General features: G+C 38.1%; 1 long non-coding RNA gene across 2 annotated transcripts in view; it reads left to right on the top strand.

The window, feature by feature from the left end:
* The window catches only part of LOC105486318 (uncharacterized), an 85050-nt gene extending 64540 nt beyond the window's left edge, over positions 1-20510 (top strand). The window contains exons 2-3 of one of the 2 annotated variants that reach the window (XR_011621129.1): positions 1629-1731; positions 17060-20510. This is a non-coding gene — a long non-coding RNA (uncharacterized lncRNA). Of the gene's footprint in view, positions 1-1628; positions 6489-17059 lie in introns of those variants that run through there. The other variant, XR_011621128.1, reaches the window with a different exon arrangement.
* The last annotated feature ends 433 nt before the right edge of the window (positions 20511-20943 follow it).

Raw genomic sequence — 20943 nt, 5'->3', positions numbered from 1 at the left:
CATGAGTTTGAGACCAGCCTGGGCAACATGGCAAAACCTCGTCTCTACTAAAAATACAAAAATTAGCTAGGCGTGGTGGTAGGTGCCTATAATCCCAGGTAGTCAGAAGGCTGGGGCAGGAGAATCACTTGAACCCAGGGGGCAGAGTTTGCAGTGAGTCAAGATCCCGCCACTGCACTCCAGCCTGGGCGAAAGAGCGAAACTCCATCTCAAAAAAAAAAATTAAAAATTGAAAATATGTACCCATTTGTGAAGTTTTAAAAATCAAATATATATTTTAAAAGAGTTTAAACATTGTTTTCAGGTTTTTTAAAGCTTTATTCTGATTAATTCACACTGAATAGAAAACGAATAAGCTTCCAAGAGAAGAGGCCCCCTTAAATTCATTTTTTTCATCAAGAAGAATAACTGTGCTTTTGTCCAATTGCCCTGAATAATATCTGATATTAATCTGAAATATTTTCTCAGCTGTGAATTTGGATAGGTAGATATAATCCATTAAAATTATCATATGTACAGATAAAGTTATGATATTGGAAAATCAATGAACCTAGTCATTCTCCTGCCTTCCCTAAACAACTTACCTGAGTTAAAATCATTCTTTCCACCCCCTTAAACTCAGTACATGTAAAATATTTAACACTTTTTTTTTGTTCTGCTGGACAATGATTACATTTACATAGGGAATAGTATGTAATAAGATGAGGAAACTTAAGTCCAAGAAAAGGTCAATAATATAATATTATGGAACTTGTTCTATAGAATAAATTAGGTCAACTTATTAAATTATACATTAAATGGAAGAGACAACCCACTAAGAAATTAACATGTAGGAAAGTGTTATAAATCCTAGAATATCAGAAATAAGTTTTCTCAAAAATCAAAAATTTTATATCATGAATTTGGGAGTTCTGCATCCTTATAAACATACCCTGTGTCCCAAGCCTCTCCCTCACTAGTATTTACAGAACAAGTTGTGTGTACCTTTCACATAAGAGCCTCTCAAGTATTTGAAAATGGTGACTGGATGCTCCAGTTAGTTCACTCTTTTGCAGGCCAATGCCTCTTTCGTTTAACTATTCCTCACGCAGATCTCCTTACCCTCCTGGTTTCTCCCCACTGAATTCTTGAGATGTCTATGTCTTTTTCTAAACTCATGCTCTGCAGAAGTAAAAATGATACTTTAAATGAAGTTCAACCAAAACTAAGGAAAAAAAACTATAGCCCGCTTCATTTTTGTATTACATCTTTATTGATGCTAATTTTCTATTGTGTTTTTTCAAATCCAAGTCCTATTCTTAACTGATTGCTGATGTTCTCTATTAATAACCTCAAGACCTTCTCACAGGTGCTACAGCTAAGCCAATGGCCCAGCCCTATGCTTACACATTGATTTTGTTTGTTTTTACATGATGTTAGTTCCCTTCAACTCATTGTCAGAGTGGCTTAGATATGGCGAAAGAAAAGTCCATAGAACCAAACCCTACGCAAAATTCACTGAAGAAAATATAATACAGTTTTCAAGCACTTAAACTTTAATGTTCATCCTTCAAGAAGCTTTCAGAAAGTTTATATGATTATTTAAATATCAAAGGGATATTTACAAAATGACTCTTTTGTCTTCACAGAAAATGTCTAAAATCATCATGGGATATCACTGAAAAGGTTTCAAAACAAAGCCATGATCTCTAGAAATGTGTCCTTGATGGGTGGGTCTTCATTTGATGCGCGGTGAGTAACTGGTGTTTTTATCATGCCAAAAATTCAGGATCCATGGGTACCTTTTTCTACTTTTCATCAGGAGGCAAAATTCATACTGCATTTTACATGTAGAAAGGAGTTTGGCCAGATGAATAGAATGGAAGTTTTTCTAAGCTGGACCAAGCTTTCATGATCTCAGACAGCATCTCAAATGGTTTGAATGACTAGGCAGAACCAGCCTGTGAGATCGTGAGGGAACAGCGTTGCTTAACCAACAATCCAAGTAGACAGACAGGCCAAAAGTAAAGTGTGGTAAGAAAAAGGGGGAGAGCAATTTCAGGTGAGAAAAATAATAGCTGCAAAATGATAAAGTTACAGAGTGAAGAGATTTAGGAAGAGATGGTAGTAGAAAGAATAGATGATGATTTACAAAAGGGGTGGGGTAAATCATAGAAAATTGCTAGAGAAGAATAGAATAATAAAGGTTATAGTACCTAAGAATGTCTGTTTCCTAGGTGAAGAGTATGTACTATTGACTTAATATGAAATTAAGAAATATTTTACTTTCAGAAATTGAGGCTAAGTGAGCCAAGGAAAAGGTCATCCATCAAGAACAAAGCAGGATTTCTCAACCGTGGCAGGACATTAGGATCATCTGTAGAACTTTAAAAGATTGTTTAATTTTTTTCATTTGGTTTCCTTTATAGTTGATTTTGTTTAACTTTGCCAGTGAAATTTAAAAAAAAAAAAAATGCTTTTTTTTTTTAGTTAAAAGCTTAACTCAGAGTCATTACTAGACCTGTGGAAAATCACTGCTAGTTTTAGCAAATTTTTCTGGAGGGTTTGAACTTCAAGACGTCTTTTTTTTTGGCAACCTTCTTATAATTTTCATTTTGAAATTTTTATGTCATTGCACAGCAAAATGTTGCTTCAGTATTTCTATCCTGAATCAACACTAATTACCAATTCAAATGCTCTCCCTCATTGAGAAAGACATACTAATTTCAAGATCTACATGGCTAAACAGTGTTTCAAGTTCAAGTTTCCCACCACTATCAACAGACTGTAGAAAATAGAAAAATACTGAAAGAAAATTAATGGTTTCCAGGAAAAGCATGACATTCAGAAAAAAATAAGATGCTTTGCATGCAAATATTCTTGCTAAAAAATATAATTTTTCAGAAAAATTATACCTTTGCCACCACATATCTGATGATGTAGAATTCATAGTAAGCATTAAAAAGACACTAAAATGTAAATATCAAGGATTTCCATTTGCAATCCTAAGGTACAGGTAAAATTGTTTCTAGAATACTCCCATTTTCAAAAGAAAGGACCCAAACAGCCAGATATTTTCTTATATCAAACATTTTTAAATTTTTTCTTTTTATACTTGTGAAACATACCCTTCATGCATAAAACTGAAGAAATTCCTGATTAGTTGATTCTGAATGTTAACCTATAGATTAAAATAAATACATTTCAGCATTGTAGTACAGTGAGAAGGGGAACAGGTATAGAGTTTGAATATAAAAATAGAACACAAAATTCAGCCTAATGAATAAATGTGAAACAGGTCATTGTTTTCTGAATCACTAAATTTTGTCATCATTTACAAGCTAAACAGGCCATCCTTTACTTGATACTATGTAGATTGTGTATCCCCAGTGACTTTTAAATAAAGAGCAAGTTAGATTCATTTGGTTGAGCATCTTCTTGTCCTCACTGAGCATGAACTCCCTCTGCTCATGGGCACCTCATTATCATACAGCTCAACTTTTGTTCCTGTTTCTCTTTTTGCCCTGATTATTTTCCTACTTCACTAAACCTAACTATCTTTCTTTCAAGTATCACGTCTTCCATGCAGCTCTTCCAAACTGCCAAACTCTCTTTTCCTCTCTCTTGATCTTAGTAGAATCACAAAGCCACACCCAATGGGAAAGGAAAGTGGAAAAGCAGCCCTACTGGTGGGTTAGATATGTTTGTTGTTTTATGTTCATCCTGGCAATCACACCTGATGACAACACGAACATTGTCTGGTGCCTGATAGCTAGTCTCTTGCAGAGAAAATAAAGAGAACTATTGCCTATGTGCTGACTATCTACAGATACTTCCCACATGTCATAAGTAATGCACACAAGACCTGTTGGCTAGGGGCCATCCCTTAGAGGATGTCTTTATGTTGTATCTTACTAAGTCCCCCATTACAAATCAGAAGGAGCATCAAGATGTCTCAATCTCCTGCAGAAAAGAAAGGGTCAACATACCCTAAAATCAGTGTCATTGGCAAACTTTCTCAAAATTCAATTAGTCACCATAAGATCATACCACATCACAAACCGGTTATGTGAGAATGCATATTATGGCATAGGCATGTCCAGACAGCATGATACTTAGAATCAGACTTTCCCAGGCACCCTACAGAGATTTGTTTTTCTATGTCAAAAATGAATAAAACACATCTGCTTTAAAATTCTTCCAGACTAAAATACTATTAGTGTAGCATCTATCAAATCTGAGAAAAATAACAGATACCACATAGTTGATAGACATATTAACCATTTATGCTCTAGGAATCTATTTATTCATGTTCCTGACTCTTACATTCTAGAAAGCAGTATACTCAGTCCTTATAGTCTCTAACATTAAATTTACATTTTATTGTTTGGTCCTCAACTTCTCAAAACACACTCCCAAGAAATCACTTTTGAAGTCGACTACCACAATTGCTGTAAATTAGTAAGCTGGTTTACTCACTGCTCCAACAACAACTGTGAGGTAAGTTTGGAGCTGAATAAAAGAAACTATCACAACACTCATTTTTGCAGACCTTTTTTCTTCGATCCTGATTATCTGTTTACATTTAGCTCAGTTGTTTAAAGTTACTTGTAATTATAAGTTTCCTTATTGCCTATGATAGTCATTATATATGTAAATTTAATAAATGCTCAGCACTACTATGTTTATGTAACTGAAGTAATTATTTGTTTATTCTCTGCAACTCCATAAAAGGAAACATTCTAACATGCAAATCTTACTACATCACTCCCTGGCTAAAAATCGTCCCGTGACTGCAACTAGATCCAGAATTAAGTACAAGTTTCTAAGTGTACTTGGCCACTGCATTTATAAAAGTACGCAGAGCTCCTGTCTTTCTTTCCTGCTCTCTCAAGAAAGTTCTACCTCTAGACCTATTCTGGATCTTTTAGGATGTAGTTATTAGGAGGTTAGACAAATAAATGACCAGAGAATGAGAAAGACTTGGAGACATTAAGTAAACTTAATAAAGAGATAGATAAGTGAAAAGGAAAGAGAGGGAGAAGGGAAAAGATGAGAGCTGGATGTCAAGAAAATACTGAAGGATTAAGAGTTTACAGAGGTAGTTTTTGGGTGTTAGAAAATAGGAGGAATAGAAAACAGAAATTGGATAGAGGAAAGTAATGATTTTTATATTTTTTGAAAAGTACAGTTAAGATTAGAGTTGCTTGATGATTTTTTGATTACTCAGACTCGGCTTTTTTAGAGGCCCCCCTCCATAAAGAAACTGGGCTACACGGGACTGTGGGATCTATTAGGATTGGAGAAGTAAAATGCTCTGATCTTTTTCTCATTTGGCCACCAGGAATGCACTAATCTTTTTTTCAGTGTTAGCCCACCACACTCACTCTGGCTCCAATACTTGCCGACAGTTTGCAGAGGCCACCATGTTTATTCTCATATCCAGGTCACTGCATTTGTCAAATATTGCTCTGTCTACCTAGAGCACTCACAGTCACTTCCTCTTTTAACACTAAAGTCTACAGTTTCTTCCACAATCAGCTTAGTTATTCTACAGGAAGATTTACTCCTACCTCTCTTACATTCTCAGTTAAGATCTAATAGATACAAATACAGGGAACAGAGAAAGTACATGTCAGCTTTATCAGTCAGCTTACTTCAGACCCTTTCATTACCCTGAGCTTCATGAAAGCAAGATGGTAAAGAGCAATAAAACAAACAAACAACAACAACAACAAACCAACCAACAGAAAATGATTCATAAAGAAGCTAGTTTCTGGTTTATAGTAAAATCACTGGGATTTGTATTACCAACAAGTCTTTGAAAATGGTAGGGTGTCTATAAAATCGTCAAGAAACCAATCTTCTTAAAAGTAAACTCCCAAAACAAAAATGCAAGGAAAACAAAGCTTTGATTACACAAATATCTGAAATTTCGTTACCTGAAATTGATTATAAACAGACCTCCAGAAATGATGGTGGTATGGTAGCAGATATCCAAAATCCTTGCTAGAAACTTCCTAAGATTTCCTAAGCCAAATCCCAGAGGAAAAATAAGAATAGAGAAAATTATGCAAAGTTCACATTGGTTGAAGTCCAGTGGTAAATAATGTATCTATTCTAGTTAAGCAGAAACTTATTTTACAGTCATTAGGAAGCTGAATAAACAAACGCCAAACTGAGTTTTCAGATATGACTGAAAATCACACTAAGCTATGAATAAAATCGCTGCTCTATAATCAAAAAACCTACCTGCAAAACTTGACAGCCACCACCCCATGATCAGGACACAACCACCAAATTGGGTATGCAGGATAGCATTTGCCAGCAGAACCAGAAGAATGGCCTGAACCTCACTTCTTTCTTCCAAACCTTATGTAAGTGCATTTGTATAGTGAACGTGAATCACATTTAGTCCCCTATCTTAGAGATTCAAGGAATTAATGTTCTGTTTTCCAGCTCTTCTACACAGAAAGACACACAAGAAAGACACACAAGAAAGACACACAAGAAAGACAGAAAGAAAGACAGAAAGAAAGACAGAAAGAAAGAAAGAAAGAAAGAAAGAAAGAAAGAAAGAAAGAAAGAAAGAAAGAAAGAAAGAAAGAAAGAAAGAAAGAAAGAAAGAAAGGAAGGAAGGAAGGAAGGAAGAAAGGAAGGAAAGAAAGGAAAGGAAAGAGAAAAGAAGGAAAAGAAAAGAACGACAAAAGAAAGAAAGAAAGAAAGAGAGAAAGAAAGGAAGGAAGGAAGGAAGGAAGGAAGGAAGGAAGGAAGGAAGGAAGGAAGGAAGGAAGGAAGGAAGGAAGGAAGGAGGGAGGGAGGGAGGGAGGGAGGGAGGGAGGGAGGGAAGGAAGGAAGGAAGGAAGGAAGGAAGGAAGGAAGGAAGGAAGGAAGGAAGGAGGGAGGGAAGGAAGGAAGGAAGGAAGGAAAGGAAAGAGAAAAGAAGGAAAAGAAAAGAAAGACAAAAGAAGGAAAGAAAGAAAGAAAGAAAGAAAGAAAGAAAGAAAGAAAGAAAGAAAGAAAGAAAGACAGACAGACAGACAGACATCAGTCCACCAGATAATTCACACCATGTGGATGCCTCCTCGACAAGGCATAGTAAAAGCCTGAGGAGATTTTCACTTAGGAATAACGCAAATGAGATTAGTTTGGAGGAACTAATCAGGAACATACCCATGATACTCCTTCCCCCAAAGTAGTAAAGGAATATGGGAAAGAAAAACAACAAAACACACACATACCTCTAAAGTAGAGGGAACAGGGGTAGAGATGAGGTTTGCACCACTCAACGTGGTATTCTATCACCAGAATATACAAGGACTATGCTACGTTATTAAGAATCCTGGCCACACCAAATGGAAAATCTACTATAAAATGTTTTCTGATCTGGCTTATAATTTATGTGGCAAACTGGTCCCTACTGGAAGTACACTCTCCTAGAATATAAAAGCATTCTACATTCCTACTAACATTGTAGGACTGGCCCTGGTGACATTATATACCCGGACTATAATAAATATGAGTGCTAATACATATTAGCGTAGCACATAACACTAAAATTGGAATGATACAGAGATTAGAATGGCTCTTCTGCAAGGATGACACACAAATTTGTTAAGTGTCCTCTGAGGAGGGTAGGAGAGACAGTCTTGAGTCCCTGAGGCCATACATGTCCCATTTCCTGTCACCAGTTGTTTGGTATGGAGAGATAATCCTTGTACTTTGAGGAGGGAGAGTGCAGCAACAGGGTGACTATATTTAACTCAATGCTGCACTATCACAGTGGAGAGTAAAGTGGTGCTGGGCTTAGCCAGTGCCTGCACATGGAGATAGCATGTGGACCAGACCCAGTCAGAGGGGAATTGTCTATACTAACAGTCAAAACTTGAGTTACTTGGCAAGTCTCACCACTGTGGGCCAAAGTGTTCCAGGATTTTAGATAAACTGGCAAGGCAGTCTAAGGCCCAAGGACTGCAATTCCTAGGCAACTCCTGGTGCTAGGTTGGGCTCAGAGCTATTGTATTAGCATGGCACATGACTTGGGGAGACACCAGCCAGGTCAGCTAAGGAGTGCTTGCACCACCCTTCCCTCAGCCCCAAACAGTGCAGCTTGTGGGAATGAAAGTAACACCTTCCTTCTGCTTAATGTAAGAGTAAAGAGTAAAAAGGACTTTGTTTTGCATCTTGTACACCAGCTCAGCCACAGTAGGATAGGGCACTGGGCAGAGTGTTGAGACCCTACTCCAGGGCCTAGCTCCAAGACAACATTTCTAGACACACCCTGGGCCAGAAGGAAACCCACTGCCTTGAAGGCAAGGACCCAGTCCTGGAAGGTTTCATCACCTGCAAACTAATGTGCCTTTGGGCCCTGAATAACCAGCAGCAATACCCAGGTAGTATGCCATGGTACTTGGGCTCTTAGATATGCTGAATTCAGGTGTGCCCACGTACATTATCAGGTGTGGTGGCAACAGTGAGACACTCCTTCTGCTTGAGAAAAGCAGAGGAAAACGTAAAGAGAACTTTTTCTTACATCTTAGGTACTAGCTTGACCACAGTGGGGTAGAGCACCAAGCAGACTCTTGGGGTCCCCTATTCCAGGCCTTGGCTCTTGGATAGCATTTCTGGATATCCTCAGAGGGGGAGGAAGATAGGAAGAAAAAAAAGAAGGAAGAGAAGATCACAAAACAACAAGAAAACAAATGACAAAATGGCAAGAGTAAGTTCTTAATAACTTGAATGTAAATGAACTAAACCCTCCAATAAAAAGATATAGAGTGACTAAATGGATAAAAAGACGAGACTGAATGATCTGTTGCCTACAAGAATCACACCTTCACTTACACACACATAGACTGAAAATAAAAGGATGGAAAAATAGTATTTCATGTCAGTGGAAACCAAAAAAGAGCAGAAGTCACTATACATAAATCAGACAAAATAGAATTCAAGACAAAATCTGTAAGAAGAGACAAAGAAGGTCACTATATAATGATAAAGGGGTCAGTTGAGCAAGAGGATGTAAGAATTATAAATATATGTGCAGCCAACAGTGGAACACTCAGATATATAAAGCAAATATTATTAGCCCTAAAGAGAGAAAGAGATCCTAATATGATAGTAGCTAGAGACTTCAACACCAAACTTTCAGCATTGGTCTGAAATTTCAGAGAGAAAATCAACAAAGAAACATCAGAATTATCTGTATTACAGATCAAATGGACCTAATAGAGATTTACAGAACATTTCATCCAACGACTGCAGAATCCACATTTTTTTTCTCAGCACATGGACCATTCTCAAAGATAGACCATATATTAGGTTATGAAACAAGTCTTAAAAGCATTAAAAAAAAAAAGAAAAAACCCTGATATAACATCAGCATCTTCTTTGACCACAATGGAAAAAAAAACAGAAGTTAATAACATGAGGAATTTTGGAAACTCTAGAAACACATGGGAATTGAACACTACACTCTTGAATAAGCAGTGGGTCAATGGAGAAATTAAGAAGAAAATTTATAAATTTTTTGAAACAAATAATAATGGAAACACAACATACCAAAACCTATAGGATATTGCAAAAGCAATACTAAGAGGGAAGTTTATAGCTACTACATTAAAAGCAAAGAAAAACTTCAAATAACAACCTAACAATACATCTTAAAGACCTTGAAAAGCAAAAGCAAACTAAACCCAAAATTAGTAAAAGAAAATAACAAGGATCAATGTCCTTTGCAGGGACATGGATGAAGCTGGAAGTCATTATCCTCAGCAAACTAACCATAGGAACAGAAAACCAAACACCGCACATTGTAACTTACAAGCAGGAGCTGAACAATGAAAACACATGGACACAGGGAGGGGAACAATATACACTGGGGCCTGTGACAGAGAGGTGTGGGTCCGGGGAAGGAGAACATCAGGATAAATAGCTAATGCATACGAGGCTTAACACCTACGTGATGGGTTGATAGGTGCAGCAAACCATGATGGCACATGTTTACCTATGTAACAAACCTGCATGTACTGCACTTGTATCCTGGAACTTAAAATTAAAATTAAATTAAACTAAAAAAGAAGAAGTGTAAATGGTTTTCAGGGTCTGGAGTGGTAGGTAGAAAGGAGGAGTGACTACTAATGGGTATGGAGTTTCTTTTTAGGGTGATGACAATGACTTTGAACTAGATAGTAGTGATGGTTGTACAACATTGTGAATATGCTAAAAATCACTGAATTATACAATTGAAAAGGGTGAATTTCATAATACATTGTCGTAATAAAATTGTTATAAAAATGAAAATAATAAAGATCAGAGCAGAAATAAATAAAATTGAAATGAAGAAAATACAAAAGATCAATGAAACACAAGTTTTTTAAAAAATAAAATTGACAAACCTTTAGCCAGACTAAGAAAAAAACAGATAATCAAAGTGAACAAAAATCAGAGATGAAAAAGGAGACATTTCAGTCAATACCATAGAAATTCCAAGGATCATTAGTGGCTACCATGAATAACTATATGCCAATAAATTGGAAAATCTAGAAGAAATAGATAAATTCCTTGACACATACAACTTACCAAGATTAAACCATGAAGAAATTTAAAAAAAAAAAACAGAATGAACCAATAACAAGTAATGAGATTGAAGCCATAATAATAAATCGCCTTTTAAAATTTTTAAAATTATTAACATTGGGAGGCCAAGGTGGGCAGATCATGAGGTCAAGAGATTGAGACCATCCTGGCTAACATGGTGAAACCCTGTCTCTACTAAAAATACAAAAAATTAGCCGGGCGTGGTGGCAGGAGCCTGTAGTCCCAGCTACTCGGGAGGCTGAGGCAGGAGAATGGCGTGAACCTGGGAGGTGTAGCTTGCAGTGAGCCAAGATGGCACCACTGCACACCAGCCTGGGCAACAAAACCAGACTCCATTTCAAAAAAAAAAAATTAAACAAAAAAAAAAAAGACTTAAAAAAAAAAAATCTCTTAGCAAAGAAAAGCCCAGGTCCCAATGCCTTCACTGCTGAATTCTACCAAACATTTAAAGAAAAATTAATACCAATCCTACTCAAACTCTCCCAAAAAGTAGGTGAGAAGGGAATACTTTCAAACTTATTCTACAAGGCCAGTATTACCCTGATGCAAAACCAGACAAATACACATTGGAAAAAAATAAAAAAATAAAACTACAGGCCAATATCCCTGATGAAAATAGATGCAAAAATCCTCAACAAAATATTTGCAACAATACAATGAAAAGATCATTCATTACAACCAAGTGGGATTTATCCCAGAGATGCAAGGATGGTTCCACATACATAAATAAATCATCATGATACATCATATCAACAGAATAAAAAAACAAAAACCATATGAGCATTTTAATTAATGCTGAAAAGGCTTTGATAAAATTCAACATCCCTTCATGCTAAAAAAAAACCCTCAAAAAACTGGGTATAGAAGGAAAGTAACTCAACATAATAAAAACCATATATAACAGACCTATAAATAGTATCACACTGAATGGAGAAAAATAGAAAGCCTTTTCTCTAAGATCTGGAACATGACAACTATGCTCACTTTCATCACTATTATTCAACATAGCACTGGAAGTCCTAGCTAGAGTAACCAGACAAGAGAAAGAAATAAAGTGCATCCAGGTTGGAAAGAAAGAAGTCAAATCATCATTGTTTGCAGATGATACAATCTTATATTTGGGAAAACATAAAGACCGCACACACACACAAAAATAACTATTATAACTATTAAATTCAATAAAGTTGCAAAATATGAAATCAACATACAAATATCAGTAGCAATTCTATATGCCAGCAATGAACAATCTAAAAAAGAAATCATAAAGGTAATCCCATTTACAATAGGCACAAATAAAATTAAATACCTAGAAATTAACCAAATATAATCACAATTATAGAACATGAAAGAAATCAAAGAGAACACAACAAAATGGAAAAGTATTCCGTGTTCATGGATCAGAACAATCAATACTGTCAAAATGTCCTAACAATCCAAAGAATTCTACAGATTCAATGCAATCCCTATCAAAATACCAGCGACATTATTCACAAAAATAGAAAAAAAAAATCCTAAAGTTTATATGGAACCAGAACACCCAGAAAAACCACAGCTATCCTAAGCAAAAAGAACAAAACTGGAGGAATCACATTACCTGGTTTAAATTATACAGCCGGGCGCGGTGGCTCAAGCCTGTAATCCCAGCACTTTGGGAGGCCGAGACGGGTGGATCACGAGGTCAGGAGATCGAGACCATCCTGGCTAACATGGTGAAACCCCATCTCTACTAAAAAAAATACAAAAAACTAGCCGGGCGAGGTGGCGGGCGCCTGTAGTCCCAGTTACTCGGGAGGCTGAGGCAGGAGAATGGTGTAAACCCGGGAGGCGGAGCTTTCAGTGAGCTGAGATCCGGCCACTGCACTCCAGCCTGAGCGACAGAGCGAGACTCCGTCTCAAAAAAAAAAAAAAATAAATAAATAAATAAATAAATAAATTATACTACAGAGCTCTTGTAACCAAAATGGCATGGTACTGGCATAAAAACAGTCACACAGAACAATGGAACAGAACAGAGAACCCCAAAACAAATCCACACACCTACAGTGAACTCATTTTGGACAAAGGTGCCAAGAATGTACACCGGGAAAAAGACAGTCTCTTCAATAAATGATGCTGGAAAAACTGGTTATCCATACACATGAGAATGAAACTAGACCCCTGTCTCTTGCCATATGCAAAAATCAAATCAAAATGGATGAGACACTTGAATCTAAGACCTCCAACTATGAAACTACTACAGGAAAATGTTTGGGAAGCTCTCTAGGACATGGCTCTGGACAAAAATTTAAGTATACACCACAAGCACAGGTAATCAAAGCAAAAATGGACCAATGGGATCACATCAAGTTAAAAATATTCTGCACGGTGAAGGATACAATCAAAGTGAAGAGACAACTCACAGAATGGGAGAAAATATTTACAAACTAAGCACCTGACAAGGGATTAATAACAAGGAGCTCAAACAACTCCATAGAAAAAATCCAATTTTCTAACTTGATTAAAAATGGGCAAGTCTAACCTAATTAAAAACCTAACCTGATTAACTTGACTAAAATCTAACATGATTAATCTAGCCTGATCAAAAATGGGCAAAAGATTTGAATAGACATGTCTCAAAAGAAGACATACAAATGGCAAACAGGCATATGAAAAAGTGCTCAACATGGATAATCATTGAGAAATGCAAATCAAAACTACAATGAGCTATCATCTCACCCCAGTTAAAATGGCTTTTATCCAAAAGACAGGCAATAACTCTGGCAAAGATGTGAAGAAAAGGGAACTCTCATATACTGTTGATGAGAATGTAAATTAGTATAACCACTGTGAAATACAATTTGAAGGTTTCTCAAAAAACTAAAAATAGAACTATGATTCAGCAATCCCACTGCTAGGTTTATACCTAAAAGAAAGGAAATCAGTATATCAAAGAGAAATCTCCATCCCCATGCTTGTTGCAGCACTGTTCATAATAGCTAAGATTTGAAAGCAACTTAACTGTCTATCAACAGATGAATGGATAAAGAAAATGTGGTACTTATATACAATGGAGTACTATTCAGTCATAAAAAAGAATGAGATCCTGCCATTTGCAACAACATGGATGGAACTGGAGATCATTATGTTATGTAAAATAAGCCACACACAGAAAGATAAACACTTCATGTTCTCACTCATTTGTGAGATCTGAAAATCAAAGCATTTGAATTCATGGAAATAGAAAGTAAAAGGATGGTTACCAGGAGATGGGAAGAGTAGTGAGGTGGGGGGTAGGAAGGTGGGGACAGTTAATGGGTACAAAAAAAAGAGTTAAAAGAATGAACAAGACCAAGTACTTGATCGCTTAACATGGTGACTATAGTCAATAATGAATAAATTGTACAGTTTAAATGATAATAAGAATACAATTGGATGGTTTGTAACACAAAGGATAAATGCTTGAGAGGATAGATACCCTATTTTCTATGATGTGATTATTATGCATTGCATGCCTGCATCAAAATATCTTATGTACCCCATAAATATATACACACAATATGTAACCACAAAAATTAAAAACTGAAAAAAGAAAGAAATATGGTTCTAAGAAAGTAATTTCAAAACCCAAACAAACTGTTGAGACCAAGTTCTCTAGTGGGTATATTTATCTTCCTCCCTACTCCCCCTGAGGCTGGTATATGACTGGCAATTTAACTGAATGACTGGCACTTTAACTGAATTTATTCAGCTAAACATCTTAAGATCTAAAAGAAGAGTCCAACAATAGCCATGCAAGTACTTTCTACTTAGAGGAAACGGAAGGCAAGTACAGATCTATTCTAGTCGGTAATGAACATATAAGGAGAAGCCTACAAACTAGCACAGGGAACTCAACTATCATCTGTATCACCCACAGGGAAATTAAAACAAATTAATGAGACAAGAGATAATGACAATATACAAGATCAGAGATGAAAAGAGCACTAATAACAAAAAAGAAAACAAATAAAGCAATCGTAGCATTTTCAATGGCACCAGAAACAGCAAAGATGAAATTCCATTACAGAAAACCAACTGCAGATCATCTTTCAGAACTAGATAGAACAAGGGTGAATAAAGTAGATAAAACATTTGAGAAACAAAAACAGCTAGAAGACAGAATTTTTTAATGTTCCCAACACAAAATAAGAGGTGATGGATACACTAATTACCCTGAATTAATCATTACACATCGTATACATGTATTGAAATATCACTTTATATCCATCCAAGAATGTCATGCCCACCATCATGTAAACATAATGTAATTAACTATATATCCATCCAAGAATGTCATGCCCACCATCATGTAAACATAATATAATTAACTATAAAGTTATTTTAAAGTTCTGTAAAACATTTGTATGTTCATTTACTCTCTCTCTCTCTCTCTATATATATATATACACACACACACACACACACACATATATATATATAAAATATATATATACTAGATCCTGAACAAAACTCAGGATATAACAACAAAAATAAAAGAGCTGAGCAACAGTGGGAAGGAAAGTATAGAAGTCATGGTGACTGCTAAATATGTAATATGTGCATAATATGTACAATTATGTATCAATTAAAAATAAATTTAAGGGCCAAGCACAGTGGCTAACGCCTACAATCCCTGCACTTTGGGAGGTTGAGGGGGGCGGATCACAAGGTCAGGAGTTAGAGACCAGCCTGACCAACAGACCAGCATCTCCAGTATGGTGAAGCCCCATCTCTACTAAAAATACAAAAATTAGCCAGTTGTGGTGGTGGGTGCCTGTAATCCCAGCTACTTGGGAGGCTGAGGCAGGAGAATTGCTTGAACCCAGGAGGTGGAGGTTGCAGTGAGCCCAGATTGTGCCATTACGCTCCAGCCTGGGTGACAGAGTGAGACTCTGATTCAAAAATAAAAATAAAAAAATAAAAATGAAAACATTTGAATTATAGATGAATAACTGGCACTTATCTATACTGATTATAGATCAAAAACTGGTATTCATTTAATCAGTGTTTTTGAATATATATGGCTTAAAACAAAATATAGAATGTACAAAGATATTAAAAGAAAATTGCCCTAAACTGAGAAAAGATTTAAGCAGATAAAAAAAAAAAAGCTCATGATATACTAAGAAAAAAAAGGAAAAGTAGCCAACATTGTTACATCATGGTAAAATATGGGGGTGGGGGGAGACAAAGAAGAAAAATGAAGCTAGTCTTGAGCTTCTCAATGAATATGTTAGATGACAGAAAATAATGAGACAATTTTTATTGAAATCTTAGAGAAAATGTAAACCAAGATGTCCATACTGAAAGAAGTAACTCATATGTAAGGGCTAACCAGTCTCAGATATATGTCTTCAAATTCTTGCATACCACTCTTGCAACCGTCCTGAAAAAAGTACTTGAAATATTTCAAACAACCAACAATGCAAAATATAGAGCTGAAAAGTAGGCAAGTCGTGATATAAAAGACCATCAGGTGGTAAGTCACACAATACTTGTCCAAAACTAGCTGTGAAAACGAGAGCTTTAATATAGTTTCACACAAGGACTGGAGTACGTGATTGTCAGTTTGGTTCAGTGGACTAGTACAACAGTTTCTGTAAATACAAAGTTAATTTCCAGCCATCCTTGTATGCAATTGGTCAGATTTAGGTTACATGGCGATCTCTAACTACAGGGCAAGCTAGGAAAGTATTTGTCACTTTTAAGCTCTATGATGGACAGATGATCCCTGAGAGCAGGAAAGAGGGGAAGTAAATGATTATTAAGTAGTCAATCAAGAATATCATGCCCACCATCGTGTAAATATATAACTAACTATAAAGTTATTGTAAAGTTCTGCAAAATATTTGTGTTAGTTTTTAAAAGAAAAAAGATATACTATCTTTAAGAAATATATACTATATGCTGACAAAACTCAGGATACACCAACAAAAATAAAAGAGCTGGGCAGGGTTGGGAAGGAGAGTATAGAGGTCATGGTGACTGCTGAAACTCTTATGAATAAAACAGTCCCTCCTCTTGAGTTCTCTTTTCCTTGCTGATAAGGAAAGCTAGATAGACCTAAACACTAATCGTCACATTTGGGAATGGTTCACCTACAGGAACGGCTATCCATCTAGATAACATCCAAGAACCACCCTGAGAGTTCAGAGTGTCCCTGACTCCCACCCTCACTCTTCTTCAGGCTGCACCAAAACCAAATTATCGCTTCTTTAAGTAATTCGGACATTGAGCTTACATTGTTTGTCAGTGTTATTCACAAATACTACCAGCAAGGGAGGAAGTGAAGTCTAGGGCTTATCCACCCTTTGCTAACTCCAAGGAGAGAAAGTATCAGGAAGAACAGTAGACCAAGAACAAGGCCAATCCAGCAGAACTCCCATGTGGAGAGAAAGTATTGTTTGATTTAAAGAAAAAAAAGAAAAAACCTAATAGTAGTACAAAAACGCCTGATTTGCAGGTTCTGACTGAACCAGAGGAAGAAGGAAGCTACCTGAATTAGAAAAAATGTTGCAGTTCCAATTACAGAGCCTATCCCATGGGAAGACAACAAGGCAGCTGATTGAACTGACACAGAACAGCCCCAGGAAAGTAAAGGAGGAAGTATTCCATTCCAGCCAAGCTGGCGCTGGTCTCCTCACCTACTGAAAACTCTTCTCTGGTACTTACTCCCCACTCCCGCCCTCTGCCTACCTCTGTTTTCAAGTGTGAAAACTTACAGATGCTATTGGAGACTCTTAAACTCATGTTCCTAACTGAACTCTCTGAGTCCTTCATCCTGCCCTTACCGCTCCATTTCCACAAGGGCTCCTTCCTACTGTGGAACATCAGTTCTCTCCTCTAAACCTCCATTAAGATAAGGAGTTGAGAAAAGGAAGGGAATAAGAGTAAGATTTTAGTGGAGTCATGAAGAGAGCCCATGAATTTTATCCATTATTTTTTAGTCTTTGCCCAATATAAGAGATTTTATCTTATTTTTTGAAGGGAAAAAGACTTCATACCACCTTTTAATCTAAACTCCCAACATATTTTCTTCCATGACTCATTCTCCCTTAAAACCAATACACCAATCTGGTAACATCTGGGACACAAGGGCACCTGCCTGAGCTTTAGCAGAGCCCGGAGATAGAAGACGGAACAGAGCATGAAGAATTAGGGTCCCTTTCTAGAGCTTTTGAGAGAGATTGATGGACCAAGACAGACATCAAAAGAGGGCTTCAGTCAAAAGGACTAAGCCGGAAGACAAAATATCCAATGTCTGGAGATGTTTTCCAGGGTAGAAAGTGAGAAGGAGTCTAACAATACTCACTTCGGGGCCCTAGGGCATCAAGATAGGGATGTAAAATCTTTGGGAATTGTTGTGGAAAGAGATCCCAGTAGCTGCTCCCTCCAGAGAGATCCCACTGCAGCTCAGTGTGGACACTGAGGAGACATCAAAGGAGCCACAGAGGACTGGGGGCATCTGCATCCCAGAGACCATGTTGTAAACCCCTCTTTGCTTGTCTCTTAGCCCAGAAGGATAGCAGCTGCAATAAGGTGCTCTCTCTGCTTTACAGTGTGTTTGCCCATAGGCAAAAGGGGTTGGGGCCTCCTGCAACTTCTGCTCTGCCTCCAGGAAGTAGGAACCTTGGAGGTGAGCTGATAGCATCCCTCTAGAACTAAGCTGCCTCTGCACAAAGCAGTCCCCAGTGACTGAAGTCCCTGCCTTACAGCCTGAGCATAGAGAAGCCCCTTCATATCTCTCACCTGGAAGCACCACTGTTGCCAGTCAATGAAGTCCCAACCTTCTGTATCTCCTGCTGCAGCTGGACAAGCTCCTTGTCATGGTCATGGTCCTTGATGCTGATGCTGGTTCTGTTGCCTGGCCTAGGACAGGCCAGTGGGAGTTCATGTGAGGATGTAGAGTTCATGTGAGGAGGGTTTCAAGCCTCTAGCTCCCAGGGCTGTGTGTTTCATAAGAAAAGCACTGGTCCCAGCTCTTACCCACACAGGGAACCATCCGAGTCTCTGAGTACTCATATTTCCTTCTTGAGGCAACTCTAGTGCTTCCACAAGGCACCACAGTCCACAGATTTGGCCCCCTGGGTTCTCTGGTTGGTAAAAGAGGAGGGAAAATTGAGCCTGCTCTCAATAAAGAAATGTCATCAAGCTTGCAGTTTTGGAGGACCGAAGTAGACAACCTTTAGAATGTAGATTGTTACCTAGCTGTCTTGTGCTAAGCAGGGTAAGTTTCTGGAGAAAAGAAAATATCACTAGCTACTCTCATGAACAGTTGAAAAAGACCTGTTTGTGTGGCAGGAGCCTGGCCTGAGGTTTAATCCTGTTTCTACCACATAAAAATTCACAGTAGGTCTGATGAGAGGCAGCTCAAGAGTTCAGCTACATCTCTGTTTAGCTGTTTAGCATAGTCAACAACTTCTTGAGTTCCTCATTTTCCTTGGAAACTGCTGCTATCTGCTTCTCAAAGTTTCTCACCACCATCTAGAACAACTCACTTCTTTTCTACCAAATGGAGCAGACAGGTGAGAGAAGAGAATAGTTACAAAACTAACCCAAGCATGCTAGCTCTGTTTTTCCATGCTTTTACTCTCTGGCCTCCCTCCTACCTACACACAGGCATCCCCATATTACTTGCTTTGAGCTTTGCCAATTTTACCTGTGGGCTGGCTCCTATCTAACACTTCAGGTCATTGAGAATGTCAGCCTGTGGGTGGGAAAAGAGGAGAGGGAGGATGAATAGTGAGGAAGACTATTCCGGAAGACAAAATATCCAATGTCTGGAGATGTTTTCCAGGGTAGAAAGTGAGAAGGAGTCTAACAATACTCACTTTGGGGCCCTAGGACATCAAGATAGGGATGTAAAATCTTTGGGAAGAATTGTGGAAAGAGAATCCCAGTAGCTGCTCCCTCCAGAGAGATCCCACTCCAGCTCATTGTGGACACTGAGGAGACATCAAAAGAGCCACAGAGGAGCTGGGGGCATCCGGAAACGCCTCCCTCAACCCTCCTGATACTCACTTCCCAGGCAGCTCCTGTATCATCTGGTATCTCCTGCATTTGCTGCCCCCACTCCTTGAACTTCTGCAGCTCCCTGTCCTTCCTCTTCAGCTCATAGTCACACCGCACCTTCTGGCTGATTAACTAGTCTTGCAAACACTTCATCTGGTAGAGTAGAGGGGGCCATTAAACAGGAAAGGCACATGCAGGACCCACAGAGGCACCAGCAAGGAGAAATAAATCAGACCCTATGCATGAAAAAAAAGAACAAGATCTTCCACAAACAAGTGAAGCAGTCGTAGCCATGGGAGGCATGACATCCATCCCTGCCCCTTAAAGCCAAGGCCTGCTACTCTAACTCTTGCCAAGCTGGGCCCGGGCCACACCACAGCTGGTTGGTCTGTTCCTGGCCTGTACAGCAGCATCATTGCTCACATGTTTGCATCTGGGCCTAGAGTAGGGCAGGAAAGGGAAGCCATTCTCCCAAGATAGTGGTTCTTAAACATTATTGGGCATCAGTATCACCTGGAAGGCTTGTTAAATCACACATTGCAGAGCTCACAGAGTTTCTGATTCAGCAGGTCTGAAGAAGGCCCTGGAATCTCCAATGCTACCAAGTACCCAGGTGATGCTGATGTGCTGATGCAGAGACCACAATTTGAGAACTGCTGCTCTAAGCCTTACCGTGGCTACTTTTAGCCTTCCCATCCTCACTCTTCTAGAGTCTGAGCAGCCTTTAATGGCAGGAAATGACTCTGGGCACCTACCTTCTTTACATGCCCATTTTATCTTATCCTAAACCTTCAGGGAGTGATAAGACAGATGCCCATCACCCTCAGAGACCCCTCTGTAGAATGGTTAAGAATGCATTGGATCTGTAACAGAGATCTGGGTTCAAGTCTTGACTCTTCTACTTACAGGTTAGCACCACAGCAAGTTACTAACTGTGGAACCTCTGCTGCCTCATCCATGAAATGGGTATAAAGTCCTGCCTCCTAGGTAATACATGCCAATTGCTTTATCTCGTGCCAAGCACTAGTGTATGACTAAATATTGTGAGTTTATTGTTAGAAAAATCTTTTCAGGCAGATTTATTTGCCTCAGTCTTCTCTTTATTTAATCTATCCAACAGTCCCATCATGTGTGACTCAGCCCTCAAGCCCTATCTTTAATACTTGTTGACTCTTTCTGCTTTCAGTGCTCAAATTACAGTCTCTCTCCTAAACTATTGCAAGTCTCCTAAATTCTTTTTTAAACCCCTCTTTGCCAAATTCACTTTCCACTCTAGCATCCCAGGCCTCTTGCTAAAGCACAGCTAGCATTATGACACAACTCTGCACTGAAAAC

The sequence above is a fragment of the Macaca nemestrina genome, chromosome 3, assembly GCF_043159975.1.
Source record: "Macaca nemestrina isolate mMacNem1 chromosome 3, mMacNem.hap1, whole genome shotgun sequence".
Lineage (NCBI taxonomy): Eukaryota > Metazoa > Chordata > Mammalia > Primates > Cercopithecidae > Macaca > Macaca nemestrina.
This window is presented reverse-complemented; position numbering and strand designations above follow the sequence as displayed.